The sequence below is a fragment of the Nycticebus coucang genome, chromosome 22 (assembly GCF_027406575.1).
Source record: "Nycticebus coucang isolate mNycCou1 chromosome 22, mNycCou1.pri, whole genome shotgun sequence".
Classification (NCBI taxonomy): domain Eukaryota; kingdom Metazoa; phylum Chordata; class Mammalia; order Primates; family Lorisidae; genus Nycticebus; species Nycticebus coucang.
The window spans coordinates 53,348,661-53,362,408 of record NC_069801.1 but is presented as its reverse complement, the minus strand read 5'-3'; the positions used below and the strand labels follow the sequence as shown (position 1 = coordinate 53,362,408).

Sequence of the window (13,748 nt, the reverse complement as noted above, 5' to 3'; positions counted from 1 at the left end):
TACCAGACTTATCAATATTCTCCATTAATATGAATGGCTTAAACTGTTCTCTAAAGAGGCACAGGTTAGCTGACTGGATACAAAAACTCAGGCCAGATATTTACTGCATACCAGAATCTCATCTTACCTTAAGCAATAAATATAGACTCAGGGTAAAAGGATGGTCATCCATATTTCAGGCAAATGGAAATCAGAAAAAAGCAGGTGTTGCAATTCTATTTGCAGACACAATAGGCTTTAAACCAACAAAAGTAAGAAAGGATGAGAATGGTCACTTCATATTTGTTAAGGGGAATACTCAATATGATGAGATTTCAATTATTAATATTTATGCACCCAACCGGAATGCTCCTTAATTTATAAGAGAAACTCTAACAGTCATGAGCAACTTGATTTCCTCCAGCTCCATAATAGTTGGAGATTTCAACACTCCTTTGGCAGTCTTTGATAGATCCGCCAATAAGAAGCTGAGCAAAGAAATTTTAGATTTAAACCTAACCATCCAACATTTGGATTTAGCAGACATCTACAGCACATTTCATCCCAAGAAAACTGAATACACATATTTCTCATCAGCTCATGGAACATACTCCAAAATCGATCACATCTTAGGTTACAAGTCTAACCTCAGTAAATTTAAAGGAATAGAAATTATTCCTTGCATCTTCTCGGACCACCATGGAATAAAAGTTGAACTCAAAAACAACAGGAATCTGCATACTCATACAAAAACATGGAAGTGAAATAACCTTGTGCTGAAGGATAGCTGGGTCATAGATGAGATTAAGAAGGAAACTGCCAAATTTTTGGAACAAAATGACAATGAAGACACAAATTATTGGAACCCCTGGGATACTGCAAAGGCAGTCCTAAGAGGGAAATTTATAGCACTGCAAGCCTTTCTCAAAAGAATGGAAAGAGAGGAGGTTAACAACTTAATGGGACATCTCAAGCAACTGGGAAAGGAAGAACATTCCATCCCCAAACCCAGTAGAAGAAAAGAAATAACCAAAATTAGAGCAGAATTAAATGAAAATGAAAACAAAAGAATTATACAACAGATCAATAAATCAAAAAGTTGATTTTTTTGAAAAGGTCAATAAAATAGATAAACCTTTGGCTAACCTAACCAGGAAAAAAAGTAAAATCTCTAATTTCATCAATCAGAATTGACAAAGATGAAATAATAACAGACTCCTCAGAAATTCAAAAAATCCTTAGTGAATATTAAAAGAAATTTTATTCTCAGAAATATGAAAATCTGAAGGAAATTGACCAACACTTGGAAGCACATCATCTTCCAAGACTTAGCCAGAATCAAGTGGAAATTTTGAACAGGCCTATATCAAGTTCTGAAATAGCATCAACCATACAAAATCTCCCTAAAAAGAAAAGCCTGGGACCAGATGGCTTCATGGCAGAATTCTACCAAACCTTTAAAGAAGAACTAGTACCTATACTACTCAACCTGTTCCAAAGTATAGAAAAAGAGGGAATACTGCCCAACACATCTAGGAAGCAAACATCACCCTGATCCCCAAACCAGGAAAAGACCCAACAAGAAAAGAATATTATAGACCAATATCACTAATGAATATAGATGTAAAAATATTCAACAAGATCCTAACAGAATCCAGCAGCACATCAAACAAATTATACATCATGACCAAGTTGGTTATATTCCAGGGTCTCAAGGTTGGTTCAATATACGTAAATCTATGAATATAATTCAGCACATGAACAAACTGAAAAACAAAGACCATAAGATTCTCTCAATTGATGCAGAAAAAGCTTTTGATAATATCCAGCATCCCTTCATGATCAGAACACTTAAGAAAATTGGTATAGAAGGGACATTTCTTAAACTGACAGAGGCCATCTACAGCAAACCCACAGCCAATATTGTATTGAATGGAGTTAAATTGAAATCATTTCCACTCAGATCAGGAACCAGACAAGGTTGCCCATTGTCTCCACTGCTTTTTAACATTGTAATGGAAGTTTTAGCCATCCAATTAGGGAGGAAAAGGCTATCAAGGGTATCCATATAGGGTCAGAAGAGATCAAACTTTAGCTCTTTGCAGATGATATGATCATATATCTGGAAAACACCAGGGATTCTACTACAAAACTCTTAGAAGTGATCAAAGAATACAGCAGCATCTCAGGTTACAAAATCAACATTCATAAATTGGTAGCCTTTATACATAGCAACAATAGTCAAGCTGAAAAAACAGTTAAGGACTCTATTCCATTCACAGTAGTGTCAAAGAAGATGAAATATTTTGGAGTTAATCTAACAAAGGATGTGAAAGATCTCTATAAAGAGAACTATGAAACTCTAAGAAAAGAAATAGCTGAAAATGTTAACAAATGGAAAAACATACCATGCTCATGGCTGGGAAGAATCAACTTTGTTAAAATGCCCATACTACCCAAAGCAATATGCAATTTTTTTTGTTGTTGCAGTTTGGCCGGGGCTAGGTTTGAACTCGCCACCCTTGGCATATGGGACCAGTGCCCTACTCACTGAGCCATAGGCAATATGCAATTTTAATGCAATCCCTATTAAAGCTCCACTGTCATACTTTAAAAATCTTGAAAAAATAATACTTCGTTTTATATGGAATCAGAAAAAACCTTGAATAGCCAAGATGTTACTCAGAAATAAAAACAAAGCAGGAGGAATTATGCTACCAGACCTCAGACTATAATACAAATCGATAGTGATCAAAACAGCATGGTACTGGCACAGAAACAGAGAGGTGGATGTCTGGAACAGAATAGAGAACCAAGAGATGAACCCAGCTACTTACTGTTATTTGATCTTTGACCAGCCAATTAAAAACATTCAGTGGGGAAAAGATTCCCTATTTAACAAATGGTGCTGGGTGAACTGGCTGGCAACCTGTAGAAGACTGAAACTGGACCCACACCTTTCACCATTAACTAAGATAGACTCTCACTGGATAAAAGATTTAAACTTAAGACATGAAACTATAAAAATACTAGAAGAGAGTGCAGGGAAAACCCTTGAAGAAATCGGTCTGGGCGAGTATTTTACGAGGAAGACCCCCCCACCCCGGGCCATTAAAGCAGCTTCAAAGATACACTACTGGGATGTGATCAAACTAAAAAGCTTCTGCACAGCCAAGAACACAGTAAGTAAAGCAAGCAGACAGCCCTCAGAATGGGAGAAGATATTTTCAGGTTATGTCTCCGACCAAGGTTTAATAACCAGAATCCACAGAGAACTCAAATGTATTAGCAAGAAAAGAACAAGTGATCCCATTGCAGGCTGGGCAAGGGATTTGAAGAGAAACTTCTCTGAAGAAGACAGGCACACAGCCTACAGACACATGAAAAAATGCTCATCATCCTTAATCATCAGAAAAATGCAAATCAAAACTACTTTGAGATATCATCTTACTTCAGTAAGATTAGCCCATATCACAAAATCTCAAGACCAGAGATGTTGGCGTGTATGTGGAGAAAAGGGAACAGTTCTACACTGCTGATAGGAATGCAAATTTATACATTCCTTTTGGAAAGATGTTTGGAGCACACTTAGAGATCTAAAAATAGATCTGCCATTCAATCCTATATTTCCTCTACTAGGTATATACCCAGAAGAAGACCAAAAATCACATTATAACAAAGATATTTGTACCAGAATGTTTATTGCAGCCCAATTCATAATTGCTAAGTCATGGAAGAAGCCCAAGTGCCCATTGATCCACGAATGGATTAATAAATTGTGGTATATGTACACCCTGGAATATTATGCAGCCCTCCAGAAAGATGGAGACTTTACCACTTTCATGTTTACATGGATGGAGCTGGAACATATTCTTCTTAGTAAAGTATCTCAAGAACAGAAGAAAATGTATCCAATGTAGTCAGCCCTACTATGAAACTAATTTATGGCTTTCATATGAAAGCTATAACCCAGTTATAATCTAAGAATATGGGGAAAGGAGAGAGGGAGTGGAGAGAGGGGGAGGTGGGTGGAGGGAGGGTAATTGGTGGGATTACACCTGTGGTGCATCTTGCAAGGGTACATGTGAAACTTAGTAAATGTAGAATATAAATGTCTTAACACAATAACTAAGAAAATGCCTGGGAGGCTATATTAACCAGTGTGATGAAAATGTGTCAAACGGTCTATAAAAACAGTGTATGGTGCCCCATGATCACATTAATGTACACAGCTATGATTTAATAAAAAAATAAAATAAAAAAAGGAGAAGTAAAGAATAAACTCATAACAATAAAGGCATGCTCATGTTACATATCTAGGGATGTAGGGAGAGCATAGCTCCCGAACATTTGCAAACCAAATATATGCAAATAAAATCATTCTTACACACTGAAGGAGGTTTCTTATTCACAGGCATCTTGGTGGGAGTTGCTGTAAAACTGATGTCTCTACTGACATGCTGAGAGTAATACAGGATTACCATCGCACCAGGAGCTCTTGGAGGAAAGAGACAGTTTAATCTTTCTTCTTGGGTCCTCTTTCTTTTTTACTAGACAGAATTATTTGTTGAATCCCATATTTATGTAGTGCTTGCCCTGGACTTTAGAATACACCGTCTTGTTTATTCTTTGAGCAATCTAGAATTGTAGATTAAAGTTGCATTCGAGTCCCTTTCTGTCCTCATTATATAGGTGAGGCTATTGAGGCTCAGAGGAGTAATGTGGTGTGCTGAAGTCATTCAGCCAGGAGTGCATTGAGCATCCAGACTCGGGTTTTCAGATTCTGGGTCTGGTGTTTCTTCTGCTCAGTGGTTAGTTCTTTGCAGGGACCTGAAGTGTCCATTCTCCCTGTGCAGACATACGGAGCATGGCAAGGAAGGGCTCTGGCAGTGGGTAGCAGGTGGGATTTCGCTACTGTGCATGGACGTTGTTTTGTGACTGGGTGCATGTATGCAGGGTAAATACTTAGACAGGGAGGCTCCCTTCCCTTGCTCTCCACCCTGGTAATGTAGGAGGGAATGCTGGCTCACACCCACCATCATCGGAATATTAATACCATGTTCTTCAGACAACAGCCTGAAAGTCCTCCCACCCAACTCATCCCCAAGTTCTTGGTCTTAGACAAGATTCTAGCAAGAATTAGTCAGAACATTCCTCCCAAACCTGCCTGGCTAGGCCCTTCCCGTTTGTGGGCGTCTCACCAGCACCCTACTCTGGAGGAGGGAGGGGAGCACCCAGGGAGCCTGGATGCTGCCCCACACAGGACTCCCTCTACCCAGGAGGCAGCGCCCAGCATGAGTTTAACTCTTCCTGGATGACTGGTTTTCAATTTTTTTGTGATAGGTAACTGGGAAATTCACTCATATCTTACTTCATAAGTCTAAAAATGGACTCAGAATCAGGTTTCCCATTGGTCCTCACAGGAAGAATGCTCTAGCTCTGATTCCCGTGTGTTTGTCTTAGGGGAGTGGGGCTATGTGCTCGAGGGTGCACACGAGAGGACGTTTGAGATGAGACTTGAGTGAGGTGGAGCTGGCTCGTGTGCCTTCCAGAAGGAGAACCATGGGGCCAGGGCCTTGAGATGGGAGGGAGCTGTGGTGTCCAAGGAACAGGGCAGATTCACTATGTGTGCTATCAGATTTTAAATGTTCTCACCACAGAGAATGGATATGTCTGTAAAGTGACAGATGTGTTAATTAGGTTCACTGAATCATCCTATAATGTAAAAATGTATCATGACAGCACACCATATCCCATAAGTATTTAGTTATTATTAATAATTGTTGATTCAAACAAAAATAATAATACAATTGGCCACTGGGTCTGCCTCATTCGAATCACACTTGAGGGTGTCTTCCTTCAGCTCTAGGGAAACGTGCTCAGCCAACACACTCACGTGCTTCCTATCCGTACAGGGCGCTGGGCTAGGAACGTGAGGAGAGGAGTGGGCTTGTCACAGCAGAGAGGAAATGGGCTTTGGAGTTACAGAAAGTTGAGTTCAAAATAAAGTTGCATTCACTAGTCAAGTGACCTTGGGGAGATGACTTGACTCTTTCAGCCTCAGTTGTCTCATCTGTAAAATGGGGATTTTAATGACCACCTTACATGGCGATGGGGAGGTGGGAGATGCTGAGTGAACAGTAACCATGCACAGACCCAGGCATACTCAACAGACATACTGGTGTATTTTGCAAAGAAAAAAATAAAATAAAGCACTGGCCTCAAGTCTTGAAAAATTACCTAATGTTTCTTCTCTCTCTTTTTTATAGATCTGGAGCCACCTGCTCCTTTTCCCTCCCTGCTGGTATGTAACTTGTTGTGATTGTCAAATAAGCCAGCCAAGAGGACATCACTGGTTCACTGTAAATAAGCTTCCTCGGGTAAGATTCCAACACACTGCTTTGTGCTTTTAATTAGTACCCGCGGGCACCTGGGCTCAAATCTGTGTAATAAGATCAAATACAGTGTATGTGTGTGGGGGGGACGCTATGTGGGGCCCTTTTGTGTGTATTCTCCTGTTTCACTCTCACAACCACCCCAACATACGCTTTATTATCTCCTCCTGACAGTTGGGGACCTGAAATGTCAAAAGGATTAAAGGATTTGTCCCATGTCATATAGATAGCGTGACACGGGATTCAAACTCAGGTCTCATGGGTCCACATTGGAGTCTCCAGGCACATACATATGTATAGATGTAAACATGTGCAGAAAAATAGACCAGAGTGCATTTAAGTAAACATATAACCCTCTCTCTCCAGATAGTTGAATATTCATTTATTTATCATTATGTGACTACATGTGGCATCATTTTAAAGAGGAAAGAACAGTTTGGATCCGAATCTACCTTATGTGTTTGTTATAAGAATTAGAAATTTAAAAATGTCCCAGGGTCAATGACATTTTAAAAGTTTATTTGGGGAAACGTGTGTAGTTAATAAAAAGAGTGAAGGCCTGGGAGGAAGGAGAATGGACTTTAGTGCTTCCCCGTGGGGTGGTGAGGATCCAGGTGCCCCTTACCAGTGCTCCCTCCTTCCCTCCTTCCCTTCCTTCCTTCCTCCCTCTCTTCCTTCCTCCCTTCCTTCCTCCTCCCTTCCCTCCCTTCCTTCCCCTTTCCTTTCCTCCCTCCCTCTCTCCCTTGCTTCCTCCCCTCCCCAGTCCTCTGCCCCACCTCTCAAGGCTTGCTCCCCTGGAGGAGTTCACTGAGACAGACTGCCTGCAGAACCCCCACTGCTATCAGAGATATTTCTGGGCCTTTAATGAGGGGAGAATTTGATCCTGAGACCCCCAGTTAAGATAAAGACCTGGCTGGTTTATTAACTCTATCCAGCTGGGGTACAGCCTCACAGAGAAATAATTAAAGGTTCCCTGCCTAAGGAGGGTCAAGGTCTCAGAGAAAACCTGGCCTGGATCTCGTGAAAAAGGGAGAACGGTTGAGCCCTCAACTCTTGGCCAGTCATGCTTTGGAGCCCACAGCTGGTGGGTCTTGTCCTCTCTGGAAGAACTGCCTTCCTCTCCTCTCCACACATCTGGACCTTATCTTGAAGCACATCTTCGATATCAGAGTTTGTTCTTTTATTCGACAAATATTTATGGAGTACCTGCTATGTGCCACTTGCTTTGCTAGGTTTGGGGTGGTGATATGGACAGCCAGCTCATTGATGTCACATAGGAAGAGACTGTAGCCCCAAGAGAAGCCGTGTACCTGGGGCAACAGGCTCAGGAGGGACACAGGCCCACCCTCACTCCCAAAAAATTCTTCCTGCAGCCGAGCGGGTCTGACTACCTTCCTGCCTCCTCCACCCTCCCTGTTCTCTCCTAAAAGTTTGACTCTCCTTGCCCTTGGTAAACTCAGAGTTTTAGCTACCAGACTGTAAGTGTCCTGAAGTTGGAACCACGTCTGTCACCTCTGGGCTGGCCCTTTTTTATTTTACCTTTTTTTTTTTTTTTTTTTCTTGAGACAGAGTCTTACTATGTCACCTGGGTAGAGTGCTGTGGCATCACAGCTCACAGCAACCTGTCTTGGGCTTAAGCGATTCTCTTGCCTCAGCCTCCCAAGTAGCTGGGACTACAGGCACCTCCCACAACACTCGGCTATTTTTGGTTGTAGTTGTGATTGTTTGGCAGGCCTGGGCTCAGATTATGTTAGGTGTTTATGATAAATTAGTACTAGTTCTTCAACTATGGGAAGGGTTGTCTATGTGTTTGTGAGACGAGGTTTGTAAGGAAGCTCAGGGTTGTTGAAAACCTAAGTGAGAGGAGAAATTCCCTAGTGTGATGTACCAGAAGAGAGATGGAGGGGAAAGGTGGGGGCAGAGGATGAAAGTGCTCCCTGTGTGCTAGGCACTGTCCGAAGCTCTTTGAAGTCTTAGCTCATGGAAGGTATCAGATGGACTAACTTGTCCAGTCCTCACAACATGCCTGCAGTGAAATAACTTCTTATTTATATTCGGACATAAGGAAACAGAGGCACAGACAGGTGGAGGTTCAGAGAATGCACACTTCCACACCAATTTACTTATGAACGTTTAAATGTTTAAAATTCTTACAGAAGCATGCCCACACTTCAGAAAATCCTACACAGGTTTTGCATTTGTAGATATCATGAGCACGTGGCTCCTTGCCTTCAGAACTATCACTCTCCATGGTGGTTACCCGCCCCCGCCAAGTTTCGGATATTTATTAATCAGTGTATTCCTCAACACAATGCATCCACGAACATTCATGCATTTAGAGGAGAAATATTTCCTGGTTAAGTGGAAAATTGTTCAGGTGGCTTCTGGTAGACCTTCATTCTAAGTAGCTTTAATGGTTTAGAAGTCTGGGTCTTCTTTCTTTCGTTTGTGATGGAGAAATCAAATACTTTTGGAACATTGGTTTAGAAGTCTGGGTCTTCTTTCTTTAGTTTGCTATAATCCACATTCGGTGAGTAGAACTTGTACTGACCATTGGGACCCTGTTTGTTCCAGGGTTCTGGGTTATTCTTTCTGTCCCAACTGACATCTGGATTGAACAATGCCAGACCCAAGACAGACAGTGCTGCCCCAGTACCTCTGGATCCAATAAGTACGAAGAGGGGGATCAGCTCCGATGTTTTTTCGACTCAGTATCTAGGGAAGCATGTTTGTGGCAGAGGCCTTTAGTCTTAAAGGAAGGAAAAATAAACCTGCGAGCCAAACCCCAGACTAAGTCTGCACAGAGGCTATGTGGACATCCAAAGTCACCTAGGACCTCCTCCTACCTACCTGATACTAGAACTATTTTTTCTGCTAATGTGAACATGTCAGGGCATAAATATTTAACAACTTTTGTTATGTTTTAAAGATACATTTCCTGAAGTTGAATTATGGAATGAAACCAAGTGGCTGACTTTAGGGCTCTGCACTTCACATTGTCAATTCACTTTACCCCAGGGCTGAGCCTCCTCACTATGCCCTGAACAATTAGGAGTCTGCTAATATAACTGTATCCTTGCCAGCATCATGTATTATTATTATTATCAGTAAATTTATCAAGGAAATATGGTAGACCATTTTAATTTGCATATTTTTACTTCTCAGTGGGATTATTTCCTCTAATGTAGGATGGATACTTGCAGTTTTTCTTTAATGATTTTAATAATTCTTTTCTTTTCAAAATGAAAATTAGCATGTTAGGATGAGTGGCATATATAAAAGGGTGAAGGGAGGGACAAAGTTGAGGAACCAGCAGCTTTGGTTGAGCCTAGGAAACTGGGGGAAAGGACACCACACTTTGGGCCTCGACAACAGAGGGGAGGCCAAGGTCACCGGCAGATGCCTATCCGTCAGTGCTGTCTGGACAGTGGTGAGTCTTGCTCCCTTTTGGTCAGTGTCTTCCTTTTTTCCTTGTATCACACAAATAAAATATGTTCATTGCAGAAAGAATAAAGATAAGGATGAAAGAGATAAAAGTCAACAGCCATATGTACACCATTCAAAGGTAAAATCTTTAACTTTTTAAAATATATTCTCTCTTTCTTGGTATACAAAACACACCATCAGGATCCCTGGGGGATCCATATAGAGTCTGAACCAAGCCGCACAGCAGGGAAAATTATTTCTGGCCCCCTTTTTAACCTGATTCTGTTAGCTGTCAAGTGCTTTCAACTGAGAGTGGACAGCATGGCTGGATCTGGAGGTACAAACATACATCTCATGCGTGTGTGCTCATATCACAGTCATAATCACTTCTTTGAAGAAAATCTATGTAATCTAGAAGACTTTTCTCCAAAGAAGTGATGTAAAAGTTGGTGCTGGGCTGACCTTGAAACTTCTATTATTGAAAAGTTTCAAGGGCAGATTTCCTCATAGGCCCCACGTATAAAAGAGGGCTCCTCTCTGTTCTTATTGTTCCTTCATCTCATCATAGCTTTTAAGACTTGGTCTGTTAGGGTAGTTGGGTTCTAATAAAGTCCAGCAGGCCACCAGCTCTAAATTCCCTGTCAGAGGTAGATAGAATTTTGGTTGCAACATTTACATCTCTACTAGGGGATAAGCTCTTTCGAAAACAATCCATCTAAATTCTCTAATCTTTCCAACCTATTACTGCATCTGCAAAATTAGAAACACTACTCCTGGTTGGGTGCATAAATGTTAATAATTGAACTCTCTTCATGTTGAGTGTTTCCCTTGACAAATATGAAATGACCATCCTTATCTTTCCTTATCTTTGTTGGTTTAAAGCCTATTGTATCTGTGAATAAAATTGCAACCCCTGCTTTTTTCTGATTTCCGTTTGCCTGAATTGTAGATGTCCATCCCTTCACCGTCAGTCTATTTTTATCCTTTAAGGTAAGATGAGATTCTTGTTTTCAGCAGATATCTGGTCTGAGTTTATGTATCCAGTCAGCCAACCTGTTTCTCTTTAGAGGACAATTTAAACCATTCAGATTAATTGAGAGGAATGAAAGCCTGGTAGTGTTTTGCACATCCAGTGCATTTGAAAAACTTATGGAAGTTGGGTTTTGTTCAAAAATTTCTGAGTGAGTTTACTTTGGTGGTAGAGCATTGTGCTGGTCATTGTGGAGGATGTGTCTGAGGATATCCTGGTGAGCTGGTTTAGTTATGGCAAATTTCTTCAACATGTCTAGGTTATTAAAGTATTTGATTTCTCCATCACAAATGAAAGTCAGTTTAGCTGGATAGAGGATCCTGGGCTGAAAGTTGTTTTGTTTTAGGAGATTAAAGGTTGATGATCATCCTCTTTTGGCTTGAAAAGTTTCAGCAGAGAGATCTGCAATCATTCTAATATTCTTCGCCTGGTAGGTTGTGATTTTCTTACGTCTGGCTGCTTGCAGAATTTTCTCCTTCATATTAACTTGGGCAAAGTTAATTACAATGTGTCTAAGAGATGCTTTATTTGGATTGAGTTGTGCTGGGGTTCTGAAACTGCTATCTGAATTTTATATCTCTTGACATGCTTGGGAAATTCTCCTCCATTATATCTTGGAGTAGAGCATCAGTGCCTTTAGGACCATCTCTTCTCCTTCAGGAATTCCTATAAGGTGAATGTTTGCTCTTTTGGAGTGGTCCCACAACTCTCTCAGGGAATGATCCATTTTTGATTTCCATTTCTCTGCTTCTTTGAGTGTTTGGGACCATTCAAAAGCTTGTCTTCAGTGTCAGAGATACTTTCTTGTACCTGCTGCATTCTGTTACTGAGGGATTCTACTGTATTTCTCCATTCTTTGAGGGCTGCCACATTTAACTATGAAACTCTGAGAAAAGAAATAGCTGAAGATGTTAACAAATGGAAAAAACATACCATGCTCGTGGCTGGGAAGAATCAACATTGTTAAAATGTCCATACTACTCAAAGCAATATACAAGTTTAATGGAATCTGTATTAAAGCACCACTGTCATACTTTAAAGATCTGGAAAAAATTGTACTTCATTTTATATGGAATCAGAAGAAACCTTGAATAGCCAAGACATTACTCAGAAATAAAAACAAATCAGGAGTAATTATGTTACCAGACTTCAGACTATACTATAAATCTATAGTGATCAAAACAGTATAGTTCTGGCACAAAAATAGAGAGGTAGATGTATGGAACAGAATAGAGAACTAAGAGATGAACCCAGACACTTATCATCATTTGATCTTTGATAAGTCTATCAAAAACATAAATTGGGGGAAAGATTTTCTTTTTTTTTTTTTTATTGTTGGGGATTCATTGAGGGTACAATATCTTTTTTTTTGAGACAGAGAGAGCCTCAAGCTGTCACCCTGGGTAGAGTGCCGTGGCATCATAGCTCACAGCAACCTTCAACTCCTGGGCTCAAGTGATTCTCCTGATAAGTAAACAAATTTCTCTCTCTCTTTTTTTTTTTTTTGCAGTGTTTTTCACTGGGACTGGGTTTGAACCCACCATCTCTGGCATATGGGGTCAGCGCCCTACCCCTTTGAGCCACAGGCACCACCCAAGATTCTCTATTTAACAAATGGTGCTGGGTGAATTGGCTGGTAACTTGTAGAAGACTGAAACTGGACTCACACCTTTCACCATTAATAAAAATTGACTCTCACTGGATAATAAACTTAAGACATGAAACTATAAAGATACTTGGAGTGAGTGGAGGGGAAACTCTTGAATAAATTAGCCTGGGAGAATACTTTATGAAGAGGACCCTACGGGTAATTGAAGCAACACCAAAAATACATTACTGGCTCCCATCAACCTAAAAAGCCTCTTCACAGCCAAGAATACAGTAAGTAGAGCAAGAAGACAACCCTCAGAATTGGAGAAGATATGTGCAGGTTATGTTTCTGACAAAGGTTTGATAACCAGAATCCACAGAGAACTCAAATGTATTAACAAGAAAAGAACCAGTGGGTGGTACCTGTAGCTCAAATGGCTAAGGCGCCAGCCACATACACCAGAGCTGATGGGTTTGAATCCATCCTGGGCCTGTCAAACAATGACAACTACAACCAAAAAATAGCCAAGTGTTGTGGTGCCTGTAGTTCCAACTACTACGAAGGCTGAGGCAAGAGAATTGCTTAAGCCCAGGAGTTGGAGGTTGCTGTGAGCTGTGACACCACGACACTCTACCCAGGGTGATAGCTGAAGGGAAGAGAAGGGAAGGGAAGGGAAAGGAAAGGACAAGTGATCCCATCTCATTGTGGGCAAGAGATTTGAATAGAAACTTCTCTGAAGAAGACAGGCACGTGGCCTACAGACAAATGAAAAAATGCTCATCATTCTTAATCATCAGAGAAATGCAAATCAAAACCACTTTGAGATATCATCTAACTCCAGTAAGATTAGTTCACTGGCTCCCAAAAAATCCCCAAACTATAGATGCTGGCATGCATGTGAAGAAAGGGAACACTTCTGCACTGCTGGTGGGAAGGCAAGCTAATACAAAGTAAACCTACCATTTGATCCTGCAATTCCTCTACTAGGTATATATCTAGAAGGCCAAAAATCACTTTCCAATGAAGATATTTATACCAGAATGTTTACTGCAGCCTAATTCATAATTGCCAAGTCATGGAAGAAGCCCAAGTGCCCATCGACCCATGAATGGATTAATAAATTGTGGTATATTTATACCATGGAATGTTATGCAGCATTAAAAAAGATGGAGACTTTACCTCTTTTGTGTTTACATGGATGAAGCTGGAACACATACTTCTTAGTAAAGTATCTCAAGAATGGAAGAAAAAGTAAAGTATTCAATGTACTTAGAACTATTAGAAACCAATATATACTCACCCACACTTTTTTTTTTATTGTTAAATC

The 13,748-nt window shown here is 40.6% G+C and overlaps 1 long non-coding RNA gene across 2 annotated transcripts in view; it reads left to right on the top strand.

The window, feature by feature from the left end:
* LOC128575476 (uncharacterized) overlaps positions 1 to 13,748 on the top strand; it is a 92,146-nt gene that overhangs the window by 59,836 nt on the left and 18,562 nt on the right. For both annotated transcript variants that reach the window (XR_008376998.1, XR_008376997.1), the window contains exon 2: positions 6,249 to 6,359. This is a non-coding gene — a long non-coding RNA (uncharacterized LOC128575476). The remainder of the gene's footprint in view (positions 1 to 6,248; positions 6,360 to 13,748) is intronic.